Here is a 20,344-nt window from a genome sequence, read left to right as displayed (position 1 = left end):
TGAGCACTGGTTTTTCTGTAGTCAGGATGCTGGTCATATACTTGGGTGAATGACTGTACATGCATTCATTTAAAAAGTGAACCTGGACCCCTCAAACACAGGGTATAGCTAGGAAATGTACTACTGTATGTGTGTTGAACATAATGTGTGAATAACTGTAAATGTGTACAGATTGCTACATGCATACACTATACACAGAATATCGCATGTCCATTGAATGTAACTTGTGAATAGGGGCTACTGAATGTTGTGTGTCTTGGATTAGAAACATGAATTTCAGCAGGTTATGTTTGCCTCAAACACACACACACACACACACACACACACACACACACACACACACACACACACTATAGTACCAAAAATTCTTCCTTGGCTTGGATTTTAATCCAATGATACCATCTCTGAGGATCTATCTTTAATCTATTTATTTGTAAATGTGTTGAGATGAAAATCCCATGATTCCAAAGCAAATCTCCTACATTATCTATATAGTGTTGACAGTGGGCCAGCCAGTTTACTTTCAGTTCCAGATCTTTTTCTCTGTGGCATCTTTATTACAAGCAAATATTGTTTTTAGTCCATGTGAGTCTTATTTTCTGGCAGAGAACTAGTAAAACAAAATGCTACTACTTGGGAATAAAGTTCATTAGCACTGATGGAATGCTTCCCATTGGCTATAATGGGAATTAAATTGGACTTCAAAAGAGCAAATTACTGAGAGATGTAGCAGGATTACAGTGTAAAAGTTACACAAAGAGAGAACAAGCTATTGAAACTGGATTTTAAAACCCTCCAATGTTTTGGTATGGGTTATTAATGAATCTCAAGAGTACTCTCCTTTGTAAGAAAAAAAAAGTGCTTGAGATAAAATCATTCCAGTGGGAAATGGACCTAAGAATGCATTTCAGCCTTCGTTCTGTGTGTTCCTATCTAAGCTGATCATGTGAAAGCCCTTTTAGTATTCTCTCAGTACACTGGAAAAATAATCCTTTCTGTTCAGCATCACAATGGGAGAGCTGTTGTATGCTCTGCATTTGACAAAACTCAGTTCATATTTTGATGTTTGTTTGAAACTTCAAATCCTTTTGAAAACATTACTTTGATTTGAACATTGGTTATCGGATGATAACCTTAACATTTTTATATTAATCCCATAGTATGTGTGGAGAATGTCTCCCTTTAAAAGGATTCTCTTAAGTAAAAATACCATGGTTATGCCTCAGAGTAAATCCCGTAAAGATACTTTGTTGTGTTGTGTTGTTTTTACTGTTCAGAGAAATTGAGGCCCTCTGTTGGTGACACAGGCAACTTTGTTGCTAAGCAGCACCACTGTTGCTAGGCAGGAGCAGTGGCTAGGAGGGTGGTTGCTCCTGGAGTCTAAATAAGCTTTAGAGTGAAAATGTAGCTAAGGAAGCTTAACACAGTCAAGGTCGGTTCAGATGACATACAGAACCATGGGTCCATGGTTCTGTGCTCCCCTCCCCCCACTCTCCAGTCTACATTCAGACCTACTGCAGTCAGGTCTGCAGTACTGCAGCGAGACTGTAGAGAGGTGGGGAGCTGGCTGTGTGGGCTTCCTTCTGTCCTGAATGACAGCCTGCACAGCCAATAGGAGCCAGAGCAAGGGAGGAGCTCAACTCCAGTTTGAGGAAAGCCTAACCTCAATTCCTGGATCCGGCATAATGGAGGCGCTGTGAAGTGCAGTTATCAGCTGCGTAACTCACTACAAACTGAAGGTAACAATTGCAGTTAGGGGAGGGAAACCGTGGGCACCCAATATCCCTCTTAACTGCCGTTATCTGAGTCCAGATGTTTGGGTAGTGAAACCGAAGGTGAACAGAACTCTGGTTTTGTATGTCATCTGAACCAGCCCTGAGTTACGGTCAGTTGGAAGGTCTGCTCCAGCAAGATGGTCAAAGAAGATTGAGGCTGAGAATAAGACTAGAAGAAGAGACTAGACTAGTAGGCAGTTGAAGGAAGGAAGGAGGGCCCCTCTTCTGGACCACCAGCGGGCCTTCTTTCAGCACATGAATGATGAGCATAGATGCACACATTACTCCCCCCATATGGCATGCCAGCCCATCAACAAACTGGAGCCCAATTGCATGGAGAGAGGAGTTCATCCAAACTGCCCTTCTCGATGCAATTTTAGATACTATTTGATTATTATCTCACATTTGTAGACATCTGGTATACCAAGGCATTCGGCATTGGAAAATGAAGGCTTTCTTTTGCTTCCATGTGTAATAGTTGTTATATTTCTCTATGAATTTGTCTGATCTTTTAAAGTCAGTTTCACAGCTAGGAGCCATCAGTGCATTTTTAAGTTCTGGATTCCATATGTTGATTTGAATCTGTACAAAACTGTAATGAGTAAAGTTTTTATGTCTGTATTTTATATATTTTAAATTAGATTTGTTGTCATATTTTTAGCTTAATACTTTTAACTGTCTTTATTATTATTATTTTTTAATTTTTGTAAACCACCTGGGGATTGTTTTTAATGAAAGGCAGTATATAAATTTATATATATATATATATATATATATATATATATATATATATATATATATAATGTGAGAATATTTACTTTATTTTGTCTTTCCCTGTTGTCAGTCAATGACATGATGTGACTCTGAGCTCCAGTATTATGTCCTTGGGAATTCAGGCCGCTTATGAATATCACTGACTATGACATGAAGACAGATCTCCTTCCCAAGTATGAAAATTTGGTTGAGACAGAGATGCAAGGAGAGGAAAATGCCAAATAGTCTCTTGCACAGCGTATTTGACAATGTATTACTGAGCAATGGCTTATTTCCCATGTTGAACTACCAAACTTCTACAATGTTATGGGAAAGAAAAGTTTAGAAAGTCACCCAGGTGTTTGCAGCAGGATATATAGGATAAACTCTGGAGATGATAATCTTTTAATTTACAAATTGCACAAAGATAAAGGCAGCGTTGGTATTGCTGGAAGAACTTGTTAATGCCATAACCCAGGAGCTACAAGTGACATTGAGGAAAGACTGAAGACTGTGATTGATTGATACATAAATTTAAAAATCACAACTTTTGCCTGGAGTGCTATAGATCCTCCGAGTTGCTCATTCCAGAGGTTTTGTTTGTATGTTCTTCATTTTCAAAATAAAGTGCCTTTAAAATTCAGCATCACATCCCGAATGAACTATATGGCATATTTTTGTCATGAAGAATTTCCCCACCAATTACTCTTCTTTTGGCTCTTTTGTGCTTCCTAAAGGGCATTCTTATCATTCTTGCAGTCTATTATTGCCACTTAGTCAAAATGTGTTTTAACAGCAAAATAAACTACTGAGCTAATGGCCTTACGAGATGATGATTTAAGGCATCTAACTAGACACAGCCCAATTAGATAAGAGGAATCCTTTCACCCACACGCACGTGGTTTTAACTTCATCCCATATTATACTCCTAATTATTTCCCTCAGTCTGCATGATATATTTGGGTTGGTGTGGGTCATTTTTCACCATGGTTCAGAGATAACTCTGCACACCAGACAGTAAGCGCTAACAAGGCTCTTGAACTATAATCAGAGATAGTTTTCTTTAACATGGAATCTTCCAGTGCTTTTTGTTGCAGGGAGTATTTGAAGCAAAAAGGTTTGGTTCTGAATCCAACAGTACACAAGCACAGCCCCCCAGTACGATCCTTTAGGAAGGTAGAATTGTGCTGATCAGCAGTGTGGGGAAGGAGGGGGGTGAATCAAGTCCTTGTCTTCTCCTTTTCAACTACTAATTGGCAGGATTCTGGCTTTCTTTAAAGGGCAACATGTGAACAGCCTTGGCTCTTGAGAAACTATTTGCAGTTAACTCCAATCTAGCTAAGGGAATCAAAATGAGGCCTATTTCCATGCATGTATGGCTCGCAGATAGATCAGGGCATTTCCCACTGCATGGTCCTTAGATAAACATGAAACTGAGTATTTTATATTGTGTAACTATGTGGTCACTTCTTCCTGCTCTGGAAAAACCACAAGTTCTCATTTGTAAATTAATCTCCATACCTGTCACAGGCAATACAGGTGGCCCTTGTTATCTTGTCTTGCAGAAGACAGTTTCGCATACCTGCAGTTGGGTCTAAGGGACTCAATATATTTATTCATGGTTTTAAAAAATTGGCAAAATTTACCTATCATTTCTGGTCAACATTTTGTAGCATGGAACTATTTTGTGGCTCTTCTAAAAAAAAAACAAATCTCCAATATTTTTGGAAAAAAATCACAAAGATTTGAAGGATTAGTGGGTTGGCAGGGGGGTTGCTGGAGAGCTGGAAGCATGGAGAGCAAGCTACTGTGCTTTCTCCCCTTTGTTTCTGCTGTTTTGGCCCTTTTTTCACCTTAAGGAACTTCATCCCTGGATTCCCATGGGGTAAGGTGTCATTATTTGAAGTTTCTGTCTTTGCACCTATAGGCAAGAACGGAACCCCGGTGAATAAAAAGGGACACCTGTACTTCATCTTTTAAGAGTTGCAAGGGAAATATTATCTTCCCTGCCCTTAAAATAATTACAGGGACTCTCCAACTTACAAAGGCCACACTTATGAACCAAGCTCCACAGTACAGAAATCCTGGCATTCGAAAACCAACCCGCACATATGAATGGGAACAGGATAACAGCACGGCATAGCCTCAGCTGTTCTTTCTTAATGGGAGTGCCTCCTATGTTAAGAACACAAGAACATAAATACAGCCCTGCTGGATCGGGCCCAAGGCCCATCTAGTCCAGCATCCTGTTTCACACAGTGGCCCACCAGATGCCACTGGGAGCCTACAGGCAGGAGTTGAGAGCATGCCCACTCTCCTGCTGTTACTCCCCTGAAACTGGTACTCAGAGGCATCCTGCCTGAGGCTGGAGGTGGCCTATAGCCCTCCGATTAGTAGCTGTTGATAGACCTCTCCTCCATGAAGTTACCCAAACCCCTCTTAAAGCCATCCAGGTTGTTGGCTGTCACCACATTTTGTGGCAGAAAATTCCACAAGTTGATTATGTGTTGTGTGAAAAAGTACTTCCGTTTGTTGGTCCTAGATTTCCTGGCATGGGATGACCCCTGGTTCTAGTGTTATGGGAGAGGGAGAAGAATTTCTCTCTATCTGCTTTCTCCACTACATGCATGATTTTATAGACCTCTATCATGTCTCCCCACAGTCATCTTTTTTCTAAACTAAAAAGACCCAGGTGTTGTAGTCTTGCCTCATAAGAAAGGTGCTCTAGGCCCCTGATCATCTCTTCTGCACCTTTTCTAGTTCTACAATGTCCTTCTTTAGATGTGGTGACCAGAATTGTACGTAGTACTCCAGGTGTGGCAGCACCATAGTTTTGTATAAGGGCATTATTATATTAGCCGTTTTATTTTCAGTCCCCTTCCTAATGATCCCTAGCATGGAATTGGCCTTTTTCACAGCTGCCACACATTGAGTCGACACTTCCAACGAGCTGGCCACCACGACCCCAAGATCCTTCTCCTGGTCAGTCACTGACAGCTCAGATCTCATCAGTATATACTTGAAGTTGAGGTTTTTCGCTCCAATGTGCACCACATTATACTTGCCAACATTGAACTACATTTGCCATTTTGTCTCCCACTCCCCCAGTTTGGAGAGATCCTTTTGGAGCTGCTCACAATCTGTTTGGGATTTGACTACCTGAAAGAGTTTGGTATCATCTGTAAATCTGGCCACCTCGCTGCTTACCCCTGCTTCTAGATTATTTATGAATAAATTAAAAAGCATCGGTCCGAGTACAGATCCCTGGGGGACCCCACTTCTTACCTTCCTCCATTGTGAAATCTCTCCATTTATCACTACCCTCTGTCTCCTGTGCTTCAACCAGTTAGCAATCCACACATGTACTTGTCCCCTTATCCCATGACTGCTAAGTTTCCTCAGGAGTCTTTGAGAAGGAACTTTGTTGAAAGCAAAGTTATAATCTTAATTGCCCTTACCTTGGCAGCTGCTGCTGCCTCATTTCAAAGATGATGCACTTGTCTAAGCTGTTCCTCAGTACAGTACATCCCTTGCCTCATAGTCAGTAGCTTGGTCTCCAAAAACAACAGTCACACTTCTCCAAGCTGCTAGTCAGTTATACCCCACTTCATTGCTGCACAGACCCCAGCGATTGAAGGGAGCTCCAAACCCTTTCTTCAGAGCAGTGGGCTGCATTTTGGCTGCCAGTGCCTATTCCACTTTGCACACCTTTCCCCTTTCCTTGCTGCTGCATGCACTCCCGAGCACTGAAATCACTCTGTGGGTGCTTCAGCAGCAGCATCCCCCAAGCCAAACTGCTTCTGAAAGCTGCCTCTCTCCTGAGTAGCTGGCTGCATTTGGGTTGCTGGCACCTCCTCTGCTTTGCACGCCCTTTTCCTATCCTGTGTGCAGGTGCTTTGGCAATGGAAAAGCAGTTCTCTCAGCATGTGAAGCAGAGAAAGAATAGGAGGCAGCATCTGAGGCATCAATTGGAAAGCAGCTCATTGTGCTGGTGGAAAGTGGTATTCAGATAAGTTTTGGCTTGGGGCTCCCACAAAAAGCCCAGGCTCCCTTCAGAATCTCAGCAAAGTCTCCATCTACCTACAGTACTCTTTTTCCTCAAATTAATCTGCCTTTCCTCCAACACCACATTCAACAAAAGTTTAAAAAATGTATTGCTTATTCAATTTCATAATTTTCCTATTTTATTTAATTGCTAATATTGCAACAGTATTCGTTTCTACTATTTTTAATTGCAAGTATCATGGATAAATGCAATCTGGCCTCCCTGCTTGACAACAGAGGAGCCATTCTTGTGCTAGAACTGCTTGGAAGCTGGTAAAAATAACCTTTCTGCTTATGAACTTCTGCCTAGCAGTTTCCCTGGACACTTATCAAGGCCTTACATTCCAGTGATTAGTCGGACTTTAAGGACGTGAAAGAACACAACTAACCAAAACAATATTCCTGTCTCCACTCAGAGCAACATTTCAAGGGCTGAATAACAGAAACTGAATAGATTGTCTTGAATTAGGAGGGACTCCTGGGAGGGAGAGTTTCTCCATAAGTAGGCCATAAGGCTCCAGAGCACACGCAGAAGGCATCATGAGCTGAGCTGACCAGGCAATCAGCCCCGCCTTATGGTTGTGCTGTTTCAGCCTTATGGACTTTTAGAGATACTTTTAAAGAAGAACATTTAAAGAGGTTTTAAGATGGAGCCAGTCTCTTTTTTGAGACTAGAAGTAATAACTATGAATTATATTATATCCCTTTTAAGAATGTTTTTTGAAATGCCAGGAAGCACTAAAGAGCCACCGTTTTTTATGCAAGCTAGAATTAGCCTTTTGTGGCCAATATATTAATCCAAGTGTCTTTTAAGACTAAGGGAGAGAGAGAGTTTTTCAAGCCTTGATTGGTCATTGATTATTTTTTAGTATTTATTTTTAAAGATGATCTCTTTTAATCTATGCATTTTTGATGCAAGCCTTTTCATTGTAAAATTTCTATTTTATACAAAGCCTCTGTATTGCATTGTTTATAGTAGATTTTGTCAGACAATAAAAAGCTATTTATATTTTTTTATTGTTAGATTTTCATTAAAAACATTAAAAGCCTATCATTAAAAACAATCCCAAGGTGGTTTACAAAAATTAAATAATAATAATAATAATAAAAATGATAGTTTAAAGTGTTTAGCTAAAAATATAAAAACAAATCTGATATTAAAATTTATAACAAACACAGAAAACTATACATGGATAAAAACACACAGAAGCAGCAATAAAACAATAATGTAAAGGCCTGGATAAAAAGCCAAAAATTTAACCAGCTTTCTAAAAACTGTGATGGAGTCCGAGGAGTGAATGGCCACTGGGGGAGTATTCCAAAGCCTGGGGGCAGCAACAGAGAAGGCCCTGTCCCGCGTGGACGACAACTGAGCCTCCCTCACTGTCAGCACCCAGAGCAGAGCCCCCTCAGATGATCTCATCAAGCAGGCAGAAACCCTTGGGAGCAGGCGGTCCCTCAGGTATCCTGGGCCCAAACTGTTAAAGGCTTTAAAGGTCAAAACCAGCACCTTGAATTGGACCCGGAAACACACTGGTAACCAGTGCAGCTCTTTCAAAATAGGTGTGATGTGATCACACCGGGCGGCTCCAGATAGAACCCTAGCTGCCACATTTTGTACAAGCTGCAGTTCCTGGATATTCTTCAAGGGCAGCCCCACGTAGAGAGCATTGCAGCAATCCAGCCATGACATGACTAAGGCATGGGTAACTGTGGCTAGATCTGCCTTCTCGAGAAAGGGTCACAGCTGGCACACTAGCCGAAGCCGTGCAAAGGCACCCCTGGCTGCCACCTCCACCTGAGCTTCCAAAAGCAGAGCCGGGTCCAGTAGTACCCCCAAGCTGCATACTTGCTCCTTCATGGGGAGTACAACCCCATCCAGAACTGGTAAAATCTCCTCATCCCGATTGGCCTGGTAAAATCTCCTCATCTCCAACATTACCTTCATCTTGTCTAGATTCAGTCTCTGTTTATTAGCCCACATCCAGCCCATCACGGCCTCCAGCCCCTGATTCAGGACATCCACTGCCTCCCTAGGATCAGGTGACAAGGAGAGATAGAGCTGAGTGTCATCTGCATATTGCTGACAACTCAGTCCAAGTCTCCGGATGACCTCTCCCAATGGCAGCATGGGGGACAAAATCGAACACTGCGGGACCCCACAGGCCAATGGTCACAGGGCCGAGTAGTAGTCCCCCAGCACCACCTTCTGCACCCTCCCCCCAAGAAAGGAACCGAGCCACTCCAACACAGTACCTCCAATTCCCAGAAGGATACCATGGTTGATGGTATCGAACGCCAACGAGATGTCCAGCAGAACCAACAGGGATGTACTCCCTCTGTCTAACTCCTGGCAACGGTCATCCACTAGAGTGACCAAGGCAGTTTCAGTCCCATATCCGGGGTAGAAGCCAGATTGAAAAGGGTCCAGAAAATGCATATCACCCAAGACCCTCTGCAGCTGGGACGCCACCACATGCTCCATCACCTTGTCCAAAAAGGGAAGGTTAGATACAGGTCTATAGTTGTCCAGGTTGGAGGGATCAAGGGAGGGCTTTTTTAATAGTGGTCTTACCACCGCCTCCTTGAGTCACAATGGCATCCTGCCCTCCCTATGTACATGTAACACCTAGTACTATTGGTAGGTTCTCTGAACTAGAAACTAACTCCCCTCCCTTTTCTTAATGGATTGTGGAGCATGCTCAGAAGGCCCTTAGAATCTTCTAGAGTTTTCAAGCCCAGCAGAAAGCTCCTGAGCAGAGAAGGAAAGGGAGATTGGAGATCATCTATCTTTTCATGAACTTCCTAGATATTGCAGGTAAAAGGAAGAGGGTCTTTAATTTTAGAAAGAGATTGTGTTAACTGATGTAATTAGATTTAATTATGTTAAATGTATATTGCAATAGTTATATGTATTTGTGTAGTTAATGTAAAAGTTTAAGCAGAAGGTCCTGAGAATCTTCTAGATTTTTCAAGTCCAGCAGAAAAGTTCCTGAGCAGAGAAGGAAAGAGAGATTTGGAGATCTTCTATTCATTTATGAACTTGCTTATATATTGCAGTTCTTCTTTGGGCAAGATTTGCATGCTGGTTTGAGATTCTGGATGGGCCCACCTGACCTCGTTGCACCAGATCTTTGTCATTTCGCCTGTTCACCTATGGGACTTTCAGACTATGGACTATGCAGGAGTACAGCTGGGATAGTTCCTTTAGAAGAAAGAGACTGGGGTTTGGTTTAGGTTTTATTTAGTGGCCCTATGATGATATTGTATGCATATTTTATGATTTTCTATTACTTTATAATTGGGTATTTTAATTTTACCTCTATGTATGCTTGACAAATTTGGTTCTACAAAGAAGAAAAAATGTGAATGTTTATAAATTCTTGAGTCTGGCATATGAAATTGTGGGGTCCCCCCCCCTATTTTCTTTTTCTTTCTTGCAACCACTGTGTGTGTGTGTGTGTGTGTGTGTGTGTGTGTGTGTGTGTGTGTGTGTAGACAGAGGGAGAGAGAGACTTGACCCAAAAACCCCATTTCCTTAGTAAGAGGGGTTATATACAGAAGAAAAAGAGCCCTGACTTACAATTTGTCCAAATGATACCCCTCTATACAGTCACTTTAAATGGCACAGTGGGGAAATGCTTCACTAACAAGCAGAAGTTTGCTGGTTCGAATCCCCACTGGTATGCTTCCCAGACTATGGGAAACACCTATATTGGGCAGCAGCGATATAGGAAGAAGCTGAAAGGCACCATCTCATCCTGTGCAGGAGGAGGCAATGGTAAACCCAAAAGAAAACCACAGGGCTCTGTGGGTGCCGGGAGTTGAAATCAACTTGACGGTACACTCTACCTTTTTATACCCCTGTATTAACAGTGGGTGTTGGTTCTGCGTTAAAGAGGTGTTGACTGGGATAATTTGTTCCTGGCAGCTCTGCTTCTTATGAAGAAGAGAGCAAACGTCCCTATCTAATAGGGATGTGCAAATCAATTTGGGTACAAGACAATTTGTACCCGAATCAAGCTGTTTTGTGCAATTTGTAGACAGAACAAATCAGCTCTGTGCTCAATTGCCCAGATTTGGTTCCAAAACAAATAGCCCAGATTCGGACCCCAAAAATTTGGAGATTTGGACCTCTGGCAATCTCTCTTGCTCTCCATTTTGTTTCCCTGCAAAAAATTGGAAAATCCCACCCTCCAAGATTCAGATTGGTGATTTACGAGTGTGAATTATTGGCTGGTGCATCCCCCTTGATTCCAGATTGGCTTGTATCTATTCAGATCTTGTGTTGCTGGGGTAACTGTGCCAGCACTGGCTAGGGAGAAGGGACAAAGGTGGGTGGGGGGAGGCAGATGCAGAGATTTTCAAATGGGTGGTGGACTGGTGCCACCATGGCCCAGCAGCAGCACTCATCAACCAGAGGCTGTGGTGGAGTGAGGTGGGCAGGCAGGCAGGAGGGGTTTGGGGTTTTTTTTTTTGCTGGGAAGTACTTGCATGCTGATATGAATTGATTTCATTGATTAATTGATGCTAATATGAATGATGAATATGATATATGATTGATGATGATGATTTGATTTCTTTGTTAGAATTTGTAATATGACTTTGCACTTGTTTCTTTAATGTTTGTATGTGACTTTGCTTTGCTGGGTTTTTTTCCCATGGAAAGACTGTGATTGAAGCAGCAGATACACACACACGCCTCCCTCCACCCCACCAGCTGTGGCCAAGGATGAGCTTGCTGCTGGTGCCCTCACATGTGTCAGCCTGCCTGTCACACAGAGGACATAGCATTCTGAGGCCATGGCAAAACACAACCCAAACCCTAACCTTTCTGCACAGCACACACAGGTATATGTTATTCCCCCCCCCCCATTACTAGGAGTATATGTATGTACTTAATTCAAGTGCCTTGGTTTGTTTTGGGGCTGTAGCTATCTTTTGGTAACTTTATGGATGGGCACAGGTTCTCTGTGTGTGACATCTTTGCGATGAAGATTGGGTCATATTGGGACTTGTGTTCAAGAAGCATCATCATTTTATTCAAACTAGATTGTTTGCGTTACAATAGATTTTCTTGTTGCCACAGGCTCTGTTCCACTGCAGAATTATTATTATTTGTTTGAAATGTGTGCCATTCTTGTCTTGTCTCTTTTATACTTGTAGGGGGGCGGAGGGGAAGTAACATTGCTGTGCCACTGCCAGCCCTATTTTTGCGTCCAAGGATCTGAACTTAATCTGCTTAAGGCTGAGTGCCAAAGCAGCACACACAGATCTCAGCTTTAAAGTATGCCACCCAAGTGTCTGCCGAAATATGACATCCCAGCTTAAGGGAGCTCCCTTTGGGACTGGCCGACACGATCCTCCAGAATGTTCTCAAATCTTTCATTCTGGAGGCAGCATACAACCGGTGGAGATAAATAAGCCAAAGCCCCCTCTGGCTCTACCCTGATAAGACCCATGAGTGGCTTTGAACCCATAGAACAGGCTTCTCCAACCTGCGGCCCTCCAAATGTTGCCGAACTACAATTCCCGTCACCCCCAGCTACAACTTATTGTGGCTGGGATGATGGGAATTGTAGTTCAGCAACATCTGGAGGACAGCAGGTTGGGGAAGGTCATTTTGCCATAGAACACGTAGCCCTTCAGTTCTATATCTGCCATCGTCCAAGTCTCCTGCATCAATATATCAAATTTAGACAGATAATCTAAAAAAAAAAAAGGGCCATTGTTCTTCCTTGCAGCCCATACCGCCACATTCCAAGAAAGGAGTTTCATAGTTTGACAACTTAAGAATCATTTGGGGTCCTCCTCCACCAGTGTTCTCTTGGCTATAGCCTCTGGGCTGAGTCTGGCTTGGTCATGAATTGATGGAGAGCATATAATTGTTGTCTATTCTTGTTGAGGATACAGAGGACTTTGGGAAATCATGCTGTCTGGAGGGGTGGCCTGGGAAATACCCTCCAGTGCCCTTACCTCACAAATCTCTTGAACCAGGGACTTAAGGCCTTTTTGGATATGCGGGCTCAGATAGGGTATTAAAAAAAAACATGTAAGTCAATTTCACAGTCCCAGGCAAGAGCAAGCAGTGGGTTAGGGACAGTATTCTCATCATGTAAAGCTGCCTCAGATATGTCCTGGTGATCCCCATTTGCATTCTCTGTCATAAAATCCACATCAGCTCTTACTTTGGAAGAACTCTTATTTGTTTGTGGTGAGATGGATACACATGGTCCATTAGTAACTGGGTTGAGTGCAGCTTGTCTTGCTGAGAGGGCTTCCTGAGCCAAATTATTCTGAATTATTCTGAGTGGATTCTTTGGTGCAAAATGAATGATTAATGACCAAAGAATCCACTCATAATCATTTTGCACCAAAGAACCCACTTGGAACACCTCAAAAATGGAAAATAAGAACAGAAGCCAGTATTCTATCGGCTTGTGGTTTGGGGGGTGGTTGGCACCCCATGTGCGCTACCCACTTTGGGTTACCCTGGCACCACCCATGTGGAACTATGGGGCCACTGAAATCAGCATTATTTTCTATGGGGGGAAATGCACAAATTTCAAAGATTTGTAAAAATCACCCCTTTGGCCAATTTCTTTGAAATTTGGGTGGTAACTGCCACTCATTGGGCACTACCACCCAACCTACTCTGCTGCCCCAGACCCCTTTCTCCCCAAATCGATTCAGTTTCGGATTTGGATTAATTTGGATCCTAATCAAATCAGGGTGATGGGGTGTGTGTGTCAGATTTGGGTTCAAAATGAATCTAGTTGATTCAGTTTGAGCTTGAATTGAATCGGGAAAATCTATTCATGCACATCCCTACTATCCAATTCTAGCACAGCACCCCTACAGTGGTTGTTTCTGGTATCTACCTTATATTTCCTTTTAGATTTTGAGCAACAAGAAGTCATATTATCTATTTATTTTATGAAAACCTCTGAGCATCTAGTTGAAAAGTGGTATATACATATTTGCAGCTCATGGGGGGTGGATTTCAAAACACACACACACACACACGAATTGCTTTGTGCCATCCAAAATCATGTCCTGAGGACTTCATGACTACTTCATGATCCAATAAATGTATATTGGTTTTATATCAATTTAATTATCATAGGTTCCCTGCAAACAATCCTGGGCATTATGGTTGGTGGGAGTGTTTTGTTAGGAGTATCTAGCTCCCCTATACAGAATGACAATTGCCAGAGTTCCCTAGTGAAATTGAATGATGATTAAACCAATTCAAGACTTTGGTCTAGAGATAGAACAAATTGTTTTACAGATTGTTTAATTGCTGGAAAACAAAAACTGCATCGGAAGCATCAGTTGCTTTATCAAGTGGGGAATATTTGATAAAGCAGTGGGAAAATAATGCATTTTATGTGCAGATAGACAAGAAGTAAATTTGAACGAAAGAAAGAGGGAGAGAGAGAGGAAGGAAGGAACTGGGAGCAAAAATAGCACATCTACCAACAGTTTTAAAATAAGAAAAAAATATTTAAAATGATATGAATTCCACTGCTAATGTAGAGGAGGAAAAGTCTTCTTTCTTTCAACTGCCCAGAAATGCTCCCCTCCAGCAAATAAATGTCTGCCATCAGAAATCCTACACAGAAATCCTTTTTGGTGTATTTTATCTTCTAGAAAAGAAGTAAATGGAAGAAAGCTTGCAAACAAAAGCTCTCATTTTATTATTGTACTGTCCTTCAGGGAATTGTTGTTTTCATTTAAAAACAAAAGTGTATAGCTTAGCTTTCACAGTTTGAAAAGAAAGTGTGATGACAGTGTGTTCTAATGAACAAACGGGTTGCTCTACCAAACAGCTTTGATAACTCCCAATAGCTTTGATAAACAATGCCTGTCAAATGTTGGCTCTGGAATAAACAATTATATATTATAATTATTTCCCACAATTTGTTCCCAACATTCCATCACATTCTAGTGGGGCCAAGACATAGATGCTACTATGCAAAAAGGAAAAGGTTTGATACTCAGGAACATGGGGCAGCCAAGGGAAGATAGCAGGTTCAGTCTCCGCCCAGTACCATTACAGTGAGCTCTTTACTATATTTCACTTTGGCAGTGAGGCTTCCCACTGGTTGGCTGAACTGATGTGGTGGTACAAATGTTCCCAAATAGTCCTTCTTCTCAAGGAATGAGCAGCAATAGAATGTTCTCTATAGAATGTTCTAGATACCAAGAGGGAAGGAAATGTCATGTGGTGAGTTGAGATTATTACCTCACATAAACCATAGGAGAATCTGTGGGGGGAAAGCTGACTGGAAAGCTGACAAAATGTCCTTGAAGGCAAAAAAGATAAGAGGCATCACAGAGGCGGGCTGGCAGAAGGAAAGGATAAAGTAGGCCATGATATGTTTCAGTAGATTGAGGAGACAGAGATCAAGGAAAGGTACACAGGGAGATGAGGAAGGAGAAACTAATAAAAGAGAGTCCTATGAAAAAAACCACAGGGCAAGTAAAACTGGAACTGGGCAGCAGCTGAATTTCACATACTGATCTGATCCCACCAACCAATTGTTTTACTACCGACCTATGGGGGGAAATACCACAAGGAGAGCAGAATCTGACCTTCACCTCAGCCCTGAGTAAGAGGGATTGGTCAGTGAATTGCTCCCTAGGGGACTTGAAATATATGAGCCATTGCTCTGCATACATCCCATCTTTTGTAACAATAGACACTTGGCTAGTACATGTAGCATTTGTCCTGCTCAGATTGAGAAGAACATTCCATAACTGTGGAACAGCTGTTGAGTAGGTTTTGAGCTGTACATGTTGAATTGGTTTGCTTCTTCCACAATACAAGCAAGAACAATAGACAGGGATCTCAAAAAAGCTTGGGAATGGCAATCAGACACAGAGAACCGTGTAAAATGTTATCTATGTTGGACCCAAGCAATAGAATGGAGGGCAACAACAGCCCACTGAACCTGAAAGCTGTAAGAAGCCAATTTATATCTTTTACTACTGGCATAATGGATAGGTTGCAGATTCCAAAAAAGCTATCACTGCAGCTCCATGTTGATTACCCTTTGAGTACACTATAAGTCATGAATGAGGGTGGCAGCTCTGTGTCTGAAGGAAAGGTTCTCAGCATTCCTATAAGACAGTCATGGAAAATCATTCTATCTGTCCCAGTAAAACTGAATTACTCATATCATTAATGATGTGTGCCTCTCTCTCTTACAGTCTGCCCACTATCAGTGCAGCCTTGTTTCAACTCAGCCTCAAATATTTCACTGTCATCCAGTTGCTGAACTTGGCCAGTTGCCAAGAAAAGTCGGCAGTTAAAGTTCAGACATCCATATTCATTTTTTGCTTACAATATAAGCAATAATCATAAAGTTCAGATATCAGAAATCATACTTGATTTCAGCACTGTGAAAGATAGTGGCTGACATCTTGACTAATACTGTGTGGGGACTTCAAACAACAGTGCATAAGCAACGCTAGCCACTGCACTAGTCCCCATACTTCTGAAGTTTGGGTGTCCTTGTAACAAGAGTGCAACTCGTGTGGTATGAGTAATAACACCCATGAGTAATAGCCAAACCATGTCTATACCCAGTTGCTGCTTTCGGATGAAGACCCAGCCTTCACTGATGTTTGAAGCACACAAGCAGTGTTAGGATGTGTGACTATTACTAAGTCTATAGGGATCGTGGGGGTTCGGTTCCTGGAGGTCCTAAAAATTGTATTTAAAATGGAGAAAAAGAGCAAAATAAAGTGCCCTACTGTGTTCCGCCCCAGAAGTCAAAAGTTTCCCTTTTTTTCCTCACAGAATTTTTTTTAAAGCAAAACAAGTCACAAAATGGCCTCATTTGACAAAATGGCAGTCATTTCTGGCCATCATCAAACTGTGGATACATGAATTTAACCCCTTCTATGCTGTCCCCCCCCAACACACATATGCCGAGGTTGGGTGTCATATATCCAACTATGGATACACGAAATCGTGGATGCTGGATCCGTGTATAGTACTCCGCTTTTGCCCCTTTTACAGAGACATTTGGGCCAAGCTTATATTTCCGCTACTTCGCAAGTACCTTGGCCTGCCAAACCATGTCTATACCCAGTTGCTGCTTTCGGATGAAGACCCAGCCTTCACGAATAACACTGTCAAATTCTGCATGGCAGCAAGTAGGATCCATCAGGTCGTGCCTGCCAGGCCATCCCTTGCATCACCCTGCATAGTTTTAAACCGCTGACTAATTTATCTCTTTTAGTGTCTCTATTTAGTGATGCCTTATTTTATATACCTCATTTTAGCCACTGCTTTTTGCATCTTATATATTTCACATTTTATATGTTCATAATTTTTTAATACAACTGTTTAATAATATCATAGCTACCCTCTTTTCTAAGGATAGCAGCTTTATAGTATTATGATATAGCTTTATACTATTACAGTAATAATTTTAAAGTAATATAGTTTTGTTTCTATAATTTGTGCTTATTAGTTTATTATTTTGAATCATGCTCTACTATTTTATCTTATGCTGGCCTTGGACCATTAAAAAGATGATCCACAAAGCTATAGCAAGGTCCACCTTTATATGGACAAATGCACTTCAGACACTGTTTCCTTGGCTCTAGTGTCTTTTTCTACAGGCAAAGGAAATAATAGGCTTCACTCATTTACTCACATATGTTCTGGGGCTTGTAAAACATACCAGCAACACTGACTCCCACTGTCCTTAGGACTGCAAGTTCTCTTATTATTATGTGCCTATCTCTTCCGCTGCCAGCCAACTACCATCTCTTGTTAGCACCTTCCGCCTTTGCACAGGTAATGCTAGCAAGAACTAAGGAATTATGGAACCTGAAGTTCTTCAAGAGAACATGTCATGTAGTTAAGCACACTTCTCTCTCTTACAAGTCCTAGTCCTATAAAAGAGTCTCTCCCCCCATCCACCCCAGAACAGGGCCTGAGCCAGTCACTCACTGTTCAGAATATTGCTTGTTTCATTCTATCACAGTTTTAATAGGCTCCAGCAAATCTCAAAAGAGCTTTTAAAAAAACTCTCAATACCCCATAGAGAGACAAAGATACTGGAAAATAAGTTTGCATAAACATCCTCAGTCATTAGTTACAGTTCAGCCCCATTTCTCCCCTCATATTATGAAGTGCTGGCCCATGACATTTTGCTTCCTGGAGCAGGGCAACAAATGGTGCCTTGTTTCTTCCTTCCACTTACTTGAGTTTTCTACCAAAACCACACACCCTAATTCCTTCCTTGTTTTTTTTTTCCAAATATCTACCCATCTCTCCTTTTCTATTAGGAAGGGAAGAGTAAAACCAATATGGTGCCACTTTGCCTTTCCCCCCTCTTCAGGTCATCTCTCAGGAGTTGCTGGGGGTGGGTGAGGGCTGCCATGCCACCTCTGAAAACTGGCCCCAAACCTGCTGCCTGAAATGGCCCACTTCTCCCAATGTCATGGTAGGGACAGCCCTATGTTGATATGAACTTGCAGCATGATAGGGTCAGCCTTAATGTTATGAACTGGATTCCCAAGACCCAGTAAGTTATACCCATTTCCCCTTCCATGCTAGGGCTGTGGCCATGTTTGGGTTTATGACCAAGAGATGGACATGTAGATGTGCCATTTATATGACTCAGATCCTCCATGGGCATGTGGCTGCCATGAATTGCACAATTGTGACAGCCACTCTTTAAGCTGTTTCAATCAAATACTTTACAGAAACCTTGTGGACAGTCCCCGTATAAAAGTAACAAAAGGCAGTAATATTTGGACCACTGAGTCAACAGCACATGGACAGATGTATGAACTGTCCAATGCAAAGGCATTGGGTCCAAAAATATTCTAAACATAGACTATGGATGTGTACTGTTACCTAACATAAGAGCTAACTTCTCATTGTCTCAAATCATCCATGGGTCTTTGCTTATTTCCACTGAATTCTGACCTCATTCCACCGCTTCATACCAGATATAAGGAATTCGTCATTGTTTACATGATTGGTTATCATGTAATCAAGCAAAGGTTGCCCGTTCTTCCAGTTTTACTAAGGGGGTGGTGGAAATCACCATGCCAGTTATTTAGTGCCAACAAAAATCCCAAAATAGTGAGCTAGCTTTTGAGTTTCACAGAATTCTTCCTCAGGATCAATGTTCAAAAATAAATAAAAGGAGAGAGAACAATATATTCCTGGTAACTGGCTTGGTAGAATTCCTTCTGTGATATGTTACAGTCTTAAATTGGTGATTCAGAAAGCTCAGTAGAAACTACTGTATATGTGTGTTAAGTGCAGAAGATTATACCGGGGTCGGCCATCGGCCCAAGCTCCCACCTGCCGGCACCTGGGATGGTGCAGTGAGGCACTGTCATCTTTTTCTGGTGGCATGTAGTATTTATTTATTTATTTATTTATACGTTTTATATCCCGCTCTTCCTCCAAGAAGCCTAGAGTGGTGTACTACATAAGTTTCTCCTCACAACAACCCTGTGAAGTAGGTTAGGCTGAGAGAGAAGTGACTGGCCCAAAGTCATCCAGCAAGTATCATGGCTGAATGGGGACTTAAACTCATGTCTCCCCGGTCCTAGTCCAGCACTCTAACCACTACACCACCTCACCTCTCCTTCCAGCAGCACATGCCAGGACATCTCCTCCACTTTCAGGTTTGCTTTGAAAAGTAAGTGTGGAGTAGAGAAATGGTGACCTACAGTGTTTCTCTGTAGTTGAATCATAAGTAGTAAAAAGTCAGTTCTAGGGTTCTCCTCCTAGATAGCTAAATTTGGAATTCTCCAAAGCAGAAAAAAGGTGCAGGCAGCTATGTTGGTCCATAAAGGAAAGCAAAGAAGCAGTATACTATGTGCTTTTGGTAATTCTTTCTCTCCGTCAGTTCATTTCTTTTTCTAATTAATCCCTTGAACAGGTAAGCAATTGAGAAGTTCAGATAATTTACACAGTTGCCATTTCAGGATAAAGTACTTTATATGTTCTGTTGCTCTGTAGAGTAGTCTAGATACATAAACTTGATCCTGTGGCCTGTAATAAATACTTGTAAAGTATTGCTTTTACTGATATATATAATGTTGATGCTTTCATTTGAAGTATTTTATATTTTATATTTTTCTTGCTGTTTTCTATCCTGGGCTTCTTTCATTGATTCAGTGAACTGTAATGAATTCTCGTAATCTATTGCGAAATTCTAATGTTGATGCTTTTATTTTTAGTGTTTGATTTTTTTTCTTGCAGCTTTCTGTCCTGGACTATTTTTTATTTAGAAGCAGGAAGGATAGTTTCTCGGCTCCAGAACCCTTACACATGTCAAGATAGTTACTCCACGATATCTCCAGTGAGGCTATATATTGTTTTCAAATTGCAATTTCTGCTATCATTTAGTTCTCTGCAAGGAGCAGAAGGTTTGGGAATTGATTCAGCTCCTCTGCAGCATCAGGGTAATAAACATTTGGAAAGCATTTCCATTTGTTTTAAAAGCACATTTTTGCCGTAACTTCCTTTCAAGTAATGGAAAGATAAACAAAGAAACATTTGCTCCATTGGTTTGTACGTATGTGTCCTCCCTCCACCCCCGGCTGAAGGGGATCCTTATTTAAAATGTTTCTCTTAATTTTTCTCTATTTAAAATGCACATTTTTCACTTTGTGGAGCTCCATACATAAAACTCCAACCATAAAGATTTCTTGGGTTGGCAGAGGATAATATTTGTGCAATTTTATTATAAAAAGAAGATTAAACAACATAATTCTTATGTTGC

General features: G+C 41.6%; 1 long non-coding RNA gene across 2 annotated transcripts; it reads left to right on the top strand.

Moving 5' to 3' along the window:
* The first annotated feature begins 760 nt into the window (after positions 1-760).
* LOC128352317 (uncharacterized) lies at positions 761-11,704 on the top strand. 2 transcript variants are annotated; one of them, XR_008320316.1, is made up of 2 exons: positions 761-1,739; positions 9,633-11,704. It is a non-coding gene; the product is annotated as an uncharacterized LOC128352317 (long non-coding RNA). The 2 variants fall into 2 exon arrangements; XR_008320317.1 differs by lacking the exon at positions 9,633-11,704 and adding an exon at positions 2,620-3,171.
* The last annotated feature ends 8,640 nt before the right edge of the window (positions 11,705-20,344 follow it).

This window comes from Hemicordylus capensis, chromosome 3 (assembly GCF_027244095.1).
Source record: "Hemicordylus capensis ecotype Gifberg chromosome 3, rHemCap1.1.pri, whole genome shotgun sequence".
NCBI lineage: Eukaryota > Metazoa > Chordata > Lepidosauria > Squamata > Cordylidae > Hemicordylus > Hemicordylus capensis.
This window is presented reverse-complemented; position numbering and strand designations above follow the sequence as displayed.